The sequence below is a fragment of the Pseudopipra pipra genome, chromosome Z (assembly GCF_036250125.1).
Source record: "Pseudopipra pipra isolate bDixPip1 chromosome Z, bDixPip1.hap1, whole genome shotgun sequence".
NCBI classification, from domain to species: Eukaryota; Metazoa; Chordata; class Aves; order Passeriformes; family Pipridae; genus Pseudopipra; species Pseudopipra pipra.
In genome coordinates this window covers 35,941,138-35,949,412 of record NC_087581.1, presented here as the reverse complement: position 1 = coordinate 35,949,412, position 8,275 = coordinate 35,941,138, and the positions used below count along the sequence as shown (strand labels likewise).

At 40.6% G+C, this 8,275-nt stretch overlaps 1 long non-coding RNA gene across 1 annotated transcript; it reads right to left on the bottom strand.

Moving 5' to 3' along the window:
• Positions 1 to 696: 696 nt before the first annotated feature.
• LOC135407666 (uncharacterized) lies at positions 697 to 7,937 on the bottom strand. Its single transcript, XR_010426960.1, has 3 exons — positions 7,803 to 7,937; positions 5,964 to 6,059; positions 697 to 1,097 (listed from the first exon to the last, which is right to left on the bottom strand). It is a non-coding gene; the product is annotated as an uncharacterized LOC135407666 (long non-coding RNA).
• Positions 7,938 to 8,275: the final 338 nt, after the last annotated feature.

Sequence of the window (8,275 nt, the reverse complement as noted above, 5' to 3'; positions counted from 1 at the left end):
TCTAGCTTATTCAGATCTCTCTATAAGGCCTCTGTACCCTGAAGGGAGTCCACAGCTCCTCTCAGCTTAGTATTATTGGCAACCTTATCTAACTTGTATTTCATCATTTCATTCATATAATTTGTAAAATCATTAAAGAACACTGACCCTAAAATTGAGTCCTCAACTCAATTTGAATCTCTGAAATTAATTTTTATCAATTTGTGCGGATAATGAACTCAGCTTTTTCAAGATCTGAAAAAAAAGCACGTTGAATTGGTTTTATAGGTGTACCTGCTTTTTCAGTAGATGGGATGATGTCCCCCAAATATTTTAAATCTTGATATATTAATAGCCAGTCACAATAGCAGTGGTTTGCACATTGCAGTAGAAGGTAAAGAAAATGATAAACAGAATAGTAAAAGAGCATTAAAAAGGGATACTAATTCTAATAAATATTTCAAGATTGCTCTCTTTTGCACGTTGTGGCTCAACATTATCAACTGCAATACACTTTATTGATTAAAGGATTTTTTAATTTGTCCTTCTTTCATGAATCATATGCTTACTTGCCATCTTTTTTTCTTCCAAATAATCTGTAAATTTCCAATTTGTGCCACTATGCATATCAAAAATAGAGGAGTATATTTCTTTCAAGAAAGTCCACACTTCTAAGTTAATTTTTCATTCTTTTTTACTCTTATCCCTAAAGTTCAGAAATCCTAAACTTTTTAAAAAGTATGTTACATTTAAATTTAAATTTCCTTTGTTCTTTTACCATGACTTTTCTGAATTTCTATTCATTAGATCCTTTGTTATACCTATTTGTAAGGAGTTCCTAAAAAGAAACATGCATGTGTGCAGTACATCTGATGTATGTCAAGTTTTCAGTAGGTTTGATGAATGCTATGTATATAACTTTTATTGTGAAGGCATTACAAATTCTATGTTTACTGTGCACACTCAGTGCTCCTAGAAATTATAAGAAAAAACAGTGTCCAAAGCTTTTAATTTTCATTGTAAAAGAACTTTTATAAAAAAGAAAGAACTGTGGAAAACATCTTGTTTCACTGCTCTTGGTCCAAGGATTTTCAGTACCTGATGGAATCAGTGTGAACCTGGAAATGCAGAGTGAAATCATTCATACTAAGAGCTTGAAGTTTGTAGTACAGCAGGCTTTTTACTTCAGGCCGTTGGAATGCATCTCCTGGTCTTATTTCATCCAAAATTCTGTTCATATGCTCTCTGATATGAACCAAAATATAAATGGAGACAATTGGAATATTTGCTACAACATCACACTCCTGATCCAAATAAAAGTCTAAAGTAGATACATCCACTGGCTGTTGGTTCTGCTTATCTGATTTCCTATTTCTTGCAAATCTTTCCCAAATCACTGTTCTCCTTTGCACATCTATATTTTCTCCTTCTACAAATATTTATTTATTTGTTTTGTGGAATATTCTGAATTAAATTTACATGAAATTTGATAAGTCATGTTTAAAGGCTTATAGAGGTGATTTGGAGGGAAAAAAAAGGCTAAATTTCATAGAATCATAGAATATTTTGAGTTGGAAGGACCTTTTAAAGGTCATCTGCAGTGATCAGAGACATTTTCAACTAGATCAGGTTTCTCAGAACCCCATCCAACCTTACCTTGAATGTTTCCTGCTATGGGGCATCCATCACCTCTCTGGTCAACCTGTGCCATTGTCTTACCACCTTCATTGTAAAATACTTTGTTATATCTGAATTCATCCTCTTTCAGCATAAAGCCGTTACCCCTTGTCCTATCATGCCCTCGTAAAAAGTCTGTCTCCAGCTCTCATGTAGGCCCCCTTTAGGTAGTAGAAGGCAGCTAGAAAGTCTTCCTGGACTACTGTCTTCTCTTGGCTGACCAGTACCAATTCTCTCATCCTCGTAGGTGCTCCAGCCTCTAATCACCCTCGTGGCCCTCCTCTGGACTTTCTCCAACAGAATGATATCCTTTTTGTGTTGGGCACTGTATGCAGCACTCCAGGTGGGATCACTGAAAAGTGGAGTAGAGGAGCAGAATCGCTCTCTGACCTGCTGGCCATGGTGCTTTTGATGCAGCCCAGAATACGATTGGCTTTCTGGGCTGCAAATACACATTGCCAGCTCATGTCCAGCCTCTCACCCACCAGCACCCCCAAATCCTTCTTGGAAGAGCTGCTCTCAATCTGTTCATCCCTCAGCCTGTGTTGATACAGTGGGTTGCTCAGACTCAGGTGCAGCACCATGCACTTGGTCTTATTGAACCTCATGGATTTCCCAGGGGCCTACTTCTTAAGCTTGTCCAGGTCCCTCTGAACGGCATCCCATCTTTCCAGTGTGTTAACCACATCACTCAGCTTGGTGCCATTGCAAGTCTGCTGAGGGTGCACTCAATCCTTTTGTCTATGTCAATGATGAAGTAATTAAACAGTACTCATCCCAATATGGACGCTTTGCAACCAGTGTCCATTGGGATACTGAGTCATTGACCTCTACCCTCTGAACAATTTAACCCATCAAATCCATCTCTTTTCAATTTAGACAGAAGGACATTGTGGGAGACTGTGTCAAAGGTCCAGGAAAATGGTCCTGTGTCCAGATGTCCAGGTAAATGACATCTGCAACCCTTCCCTAGTCCACTGATGTAATCGCTCTGCAATAGAAGGTCAATGAGTTGGTCAGACAGGACTTGCCCTTGGTGAAGCCTTGCTGGATGTCTTGAGTCACCTCCCTGTCCTCCATGTGCCTTAGTGTCTGTTCACAAACAGAGAGGAGTTGGTGGGAGATGTGGTGGTCGGAGGCTGTCTGGGGCACAGTGACCATGAAGTAATAGAATTTTCAATACTCAGGGATGCAAGAAAGGCCATCAATAAAAGCTTTATGCTGGACTTCCAGAGGACAGATTTTGGCCTATTCAGAAGACTAGTTCAGAGTGTACCCTGGGAAACAACCCTTGAAAACAAAGGGGTCCAGGAGGGATGGGCATGCTTCAAGAAGCAAGTCTTGAATGCACAGGAGCAGGCTGTCCCAGTCTGCTGAGAGGTGAACTGGCAGGGAAGATGACCGGTCTGGTTAAACAGGGAGATTTTGAAGGATGTTATGGTAAAAAAGAGAGCCTACTGATTATGGAAAAAAGGACTGGCTACTCGGGAAGAGTTTAGGAATGTAATTAGGTCTTGTAGAAAGAGAATTAGAGAGATGAAGGCACAATTTGAACTCAATCTTACCATGTCTGTTAAGGATAACAAAATCTTTCTACAGATACATCAATAGCAAAAGGAGTGACAAGGAAAACCTTCATTCTTTTTTGGATGTGGGCAGGAACATAGTTATCAAAGATGAGGAAAAGGCTGAGATATTTAACACCTTCTTTACCTCAGTTTTCAACAGTAAGAAAGGTTTTCCTGAGGACAACTGGCTTCTGGAGCTTGTAGACAGAGCTAAGAAGCTAAATAGCCCCCCTGTAATCCAGGAGGAAACAGTTAGTGACCTTCTGAACCACTTGGACCCTCACAAGTCTATGGGACCAGATGGGATCCATCCTAGGGTGATGAGGGAGCTGGCAGAAGAGCTTGCCAAGCCACTCTCCATCATCTACCAACAGTCCTGGCTCACTGGGGTGGTCCCAGATGATTGGAAGTTGGTGAATGCCATGCCAATTCACAAAAAAGGCCGGAAGGAGGACCCAGGAAACTACAGGCCCATCAGCCTGACCTCAGTGCCTGACAAGGATAGGGAGCAGATCATCCTCAGTGCAATCACAGCACCTACAGGATGGACAAGGGATCAGACCCAGTCAGCACAGGTTTAGGAGGGGTAGGTCCTGTCTGACCAAGCTGATCTCCTTTTATGACCAGGTGACCTGCCTGCTGGATGAGGGGAAGGCTGTGGATGTGTCTACCTGGACTTCAGTAAAACCTTTGACACCATCTCCCACAGCATACTCCTGAAAAAGCTGCAGCCCATGGGGCACTCTGTGCTGGGTTGGGAACTGGCTGGAGGGCCAGGCGCAGAGAGTGGTGGTGAGCGGTGCTGCATCCAGTTGGTGGCCGGTCACTAGAGGTGTCCCCCAGGGATCAGTGTTGGGCCCAGTTCTGTCTAATATCTTTATTGGTGATATAGATGAGGGGATTGAGTCCATCATCAGCAAATTTGCAGATGACACCAAGTTGGGGGGGAGTGTTGATCTGCTGGAAGGCAGGAGGGCTCTGCAGAGGGACCTGGACAGGCTGGAGAGTTGGGCTGATTCCAACAGGATGAGGTTCAACAAGACCAAGAGCCAGGTCCTGCACTTTGGCCACAACAACCCCCTGCAGTGCTACAGGCTGGGGACAGAGTGGCTGGAGAGCAGCCAGGCAGAAAGGGACCTGGGAGTGTGGATGGACAGGAAGCTGAACATGAGCCAACAGTGTGCCCAGGTGGCTGAGAGGGCCAATGGCATCCTGGCCTGGATCAGGAACAGTGTGACCAGCAGGACCAGGGAAGTGATTAGTCCCCTGTACTCAGCGCTGGTGAGGCCACACCTGGAGTGCTGTGTCCAGTTCTGGGCCCCTCAGTTCAGGAAGGATATTGAGGTGCTGGAGCGGGTCCAGAGAAGAGCAACAAGGCTGGTGAAGGGACTGGAGCATAAGTCCTATGAGGAGAGGCTGAGGGAGCTGGGGTTGTTTAGCCTGGAGAAGAGGAGGCTCAGGGAAGACCTCATCACTCTCTACAACTCCCTGAAAGGAGGTTGTAGCCAGATGGGCATCGGTCTCTTCTCTCAGGCAACCAGCAGTAGGACAAGAAGGCATGGTCTTAAGCTGTGCCAGGGGAGGTTTACATTGAATATTAGGAAGAAATTTTTTCCAGAGAGGGTAATCAGGCACTGGAATGGGCTGCCCAGGGAAGTGGTGGATTCTCCGCCCCTGGAGGTTTTTAAGATGAGACTGGATGTGGCACTTAGTGCCATGGTCTAGTAACCAAGGTGTAGTGGATCAAGGGTTGGACTTGATGATCTTGGACCCTTCCAACCCAATTGATTCTATGATTCTAGGAGGGTCTATTCCATGATCTTGTCAGGCACAGAGTGAAGGCTGATAGATCAGCAGTTCCCAGTGTCCTCCTTTCTACCCTTTTTAAGGATAAGTACAAGGTTTCCTTTTTTCCTGTCCCCTGGGACTTCACCTGACTTTGTGGTTTGGCAACTACACCAGTCAATCCCTTCTGGACTCTGAGATGCATTCCACCACGCCCCATGGGCTTACATACATTCAGGTTCCTCAGGTAGTCATGAACCTTATCTTGATTTACAGTGGGAGGGACTTTGCTCTCCCAGTACCCATCTTGCAGTACATCTACTTGAGAGGTGTGGGAAGATGGTTTGCCTTTGAATACTGATGTAAAAAATTGTTTAGTATCCCTTTTTGTTCTTGAAATAATGTTATTTTCCTTGTGAAAATACCGTAAGGCAGAAAGATTTAGGAGCAATAAGAAATGATGATTTCTTTTGCTGTTATATCAGAATAAAGGCCAGATTTTTACCTAAATGTCAAGGAACAAGCAGTCAGGACAGTCACAGACTATTTCTTTGTATGATTGACAGGACATGTAATAGCATTGTTGGTAGAAACTGAGCAGAACAAAATGAACTAAAAGGTAAATTGTGGAACTCAGCAACTGGTAAAAAAGTCACAGAATACATGTTATTCAGTCAGTAGCATGCAAGAGATTTCATTTTTCTGTAGTCCCTGAACAGAGTAAAAGCAAAAACGTCATCACAGAAGTGTTGACAGATAGCTTTTGTGAACTGTAGAATAAGTCTGACATACAATGTTTTTGAAGAACACTGCATGGAATAAACTAGTCTGCAATATTTTTTAGATTAATTATTGTTACTGTGATCTACTGCGAATATAAACATTCTTTATATAATTTGGGATTATGCACTTTCCCTTTGAACTTTCCCTTTGACAATAAAACTTTATTCTTACCATGCAATTTAGACAGTTTATGCTTAGTGAAATGTAGCACACTTTTTTCTAGATCTGATATATTTTGTGTGGTTTGTTTCTTATGTTTCAAGATGTCTGTAAAAATAAAAAATAAGAAAAAGAGCTTGTGAGCTTTTCTTGCTTTTGAACTACAATCTTAAGCATTGCTGAAAATGTAATTTTAAAAGATCTTTGTAATCTATCACCTAAGTTTCCTTTTCCATTGATTTAGACTGAAATATATTTTCAAACAGTAATTTTGAAACACTATCCTTGCTTGTAATATCATTAGAAAGTAAATTAAAGATGTTTAATAGCCAAAACATGTAATATTGCTTTAGGCATTTTGGGTCTCTTTAAGCTGTTGTTCATAGTTTTTGTAGTATGGGATAGAAGTCCAACATTTTAAAAGAAAATTTAGTCAAATTTCCAAGGTGAGGTATGGAAATAGTCTTCCTTTCTTGCTCCTACCATGCACACTCCTATACCAGAGTTGAAACATGAAGGGATACTTTCCACTTAGAATTTCATAAATACAAACTGAAAAACTTCTAAAAGTTTGCCATATCAAACCCCAAAATATTCAGCTTCTTTATTCCTGTATTGATTTTGTGTTTCACTTCTTAACTTGGAACAGATTTTTCAGTATTTCACTTTTTTCAGAGATATGTCTTTATGCTAGTGGGGATATAACTTCTTTTGTGTGTGTATTTCATTTTAGTATGCATCATTGCATAGTGAAATGAATAAATGAAGGGTTTATACTTCGTATGTTTTTAATTTAGTAAGGCAGTACTTTCCGTTAAAAGATGTCTCTCATTACAGGGAATGTTGTTATGGAATTGTGTGCATGAAGTTTGATTCTCACTCAATTTAAAAGAAAGACTTGAAAAAAAATGCATTAAAGCACAAGAAAATGGTTAGTAGGAATTCTGTTTTTTAGACAGATGAGCAAATTCTGGGTCAAATAAAGCAATCAAATAATCTCAGAAGGGGTTGTGGAACCTGTGTAAATAACCCTACTGATCTATGTGCAGGTTTCTAGCTTTTCTTTAATAACCACTTATCCTTTCCCTTCTTATCCTAGTTAGGACAGCTGAGACCAGTTCATCATGGTATGGGTGTAACCCAAAACTGTGTATTCTATAGCCTTCCATGCCATTTCCCAGAAATTGTTAGCAGTAGAGGCCTGCGAGATAGGAAGATGTTCCTGTCCTCATACCCTTTTATGGAATTCCCCACTCTGAGGGAAGGACTGAGCATTCCTGCCTAAACTGGAGAACATATAAACTTGGAGTTTTGGAACCTTTTTACCACTCGTGGGATCCAGAAGAAGACTGCAGACCACCATTCTCAACCAGACTGAGACCATCACCCTCAACGGGACTGCAATCACCACTTTTGACCAGACTGCAACAGCACTCTCACCAACAGGTTTTCCGCTCACTTTTTTTCCTTTGGACTCAGGGGGCCCAAAGAACACCACTCTGTTCATGCCCCAAGGCGCTGGGTTATATATTTGGGGTTTGTGGGTTAAAACCAATTGTTAGTCTGTATAATTGTACTTATTGTATTATTTTATTAAATTGTTATTCTGACTTATAACCTCTCTTTTGAGTTGAGTTCATTTCCCCTGATGGTTTACCTTTAAACCAGCACACTTGTCCTGAAGAAATTATGCTTTTTTTTTTCTTTCTTTCTTTTTTTCTTCTAAAACTGACCAGTTGCATGGACAAATTGTTTCATTATTCCTCTGGAAAATTTATTAGTTAGCAAATAATATTCTTAGTGTCTTATTCAAATCCTAAATTGATCTTCCATTGCCAAAAACTTGCTTACATTGGTTTCAGCTTCAGGAATGGAGTTTGATGATCTCAGTATGTCTCCTGGTAAATAACTGTGCATATTGCAAGAAAACTTCTTAGCAGATGCTACTGAGTTTCAGATGTGGAGAAAACCTTTGTAAGAGTAAAACAAGCTGAAGGACAAAAATACGGAACTATCCACTCATTCTTCAAAGAATTCTTCTCAGAAAATGCAGTAAACTTCTTATAAATTAAATGAGTTTTTTTGTTAATGTTTCAATTACCTTATCAAACTACATTTCTATTATAAGAAAATGAATTACTATTTCTTTAGCACTCTTGTAAGTTCTATATGCACTTAGAAGCCAAGGAAACTTTTTGTAAAACCATGGCAGAAAATCTCTGGTTTTCTAATCATTCTGCTTTCCAACCCTACTTATCTTTTATCAAATACCTACATGTCTGCATCTGGAGTCAATTATCACCTCTAGGCTTAGTCCCTTATTT